We start from the raw sequence: 1,384 nt of genomic DNA on the forward strand, positions 1-1,384 counted from the left end.
TAAGCCCTAAAAAGGTATGAAATCCTGATGCATGCTACGACATGGACAAACCTTGAAAACATTGTTATAAATGAAATAATTGGACATAAAAGGACAAATACTGTATAATTCCAGTTAATGATATATCTAGAATAGGGAAATTCATAGAGACAGAAAGTAGGTTAAAGGTTACCAAGGGTTTCCTCTGGGCAGGAAGGGGAGGTGAAGGAATAGTCAGCAGTTCAGCCCAGGAAAATGGTCAGGAAGAAGCTGCAGAGGTTCCTGAGTGACCAGGGTGACAAAGAGCGTAGCCTGACCACAGAGATCCTGGATGTTTGGTCCCTTAGCTTTAATACCAGATTGAGGTGGTCTGGTATATGCTTTGTATGCAGCATTTTCTATTCTATCCTTGGAACTGGATTGCTATGGCTTCCTGGTGGCATAAAAGTGTTTTAGAACCTGGGAAATAATCCTGCATGAGTCAGTATGAGTTTTTTAATGGGCTCTGTGAAGCAACTGATGAAAATATTTGAAACAAGATTGCCTGCAACAATTATTATTCTTTTTTGTTTGTTTCATATTTACACTGTGTGCTTATTTTTGGTGACATAAGAAGGGAATGAATACGTTGCAGTTCTTGTGAAGAGCCTAATATAGTCTATCATGCATCTTATATGCAAAAGATGCAGTCATGAAAGGCTATTTTTCTCTCCTAAGCTGAAAATCAGAAACTCTTTGAAAACAGTGTTTGAAAGTGTATGCTGTGGTTTTGGTGAAGTATGATTTTCTTGATACAATAATCATTCCAAAAAAAATGCAATAATTTAAGACCATTTGTATTCTGCTACAAACTACATGGTTGAATAAACTGTTAAATGCTTGTAATTTTTTTAAATTTTTTTATATAGCAGGATCTTGTTAGTCATCAATTTTATACACAACAGCGCATACATGTCAATCCCAATCGCTCAATTCACCACACACCTCCCCCGCCATTTTCCCCTCTTGGTGTCCATACGTTTGTTCTCTACATCTGTGTCTCAATTTCTGCCCTGCAAACCGGTTCATCTGTACCATTCTTCTAGGTTCCACATATATGTGTTAATTTATGACATTTGTTTTTCTCTCTCTGACTTACTTCACTCTGTATGACAGTCTCTAGATCCATCCACGTCTCAACAAATGACACAATTTCGTTCCTTTTTATGGCTGAGTAATATTCCATTGTATATATGTACCACATCTTCTTTATTCATTCATCTGTCGATGGGCATTTAGGTTGCTTCCATGACCTGGCTATTGTAAATAGTGCTGCAATGAACATTGGGGTGCATGTGTCTTTTTGAATTATGGTTTTCTCTGGGTATATGCCCAGTAGTGGGATTGCTGGATCATATGGTACTTC

At 37.6% G+C, this 1,384-nt stretch overlaps 1 pseudogene; it reads left to right on the forward strand.

Annotated features, from left to right (window-relative positions):
* Positions 1 to 234: 234 nt before the first annotated feature.
* Positions 235 to 700, forward strand: LOC137210717 (vesicle transport protein SFT2A pseudogene; annotated as a pseudogene).
* Positions 701 to 1,384: the final 684 nt, after the last annotated feature.

Source organism: Pseudorca crassidens, chromosome 17, assembly GCF_039906515.1.
Source record: "Pseudorca crassidens isolate mPseCra1 chromosome 17, mPseCra1.hap1, whole genome shotgun sequence".
Lineage (NCBI taxonomy): Eukaryota > Metazoa > Chordata > Mammalia > Artiodactyla > Delphinidae > Pseudorca > Pseudorca crassidens.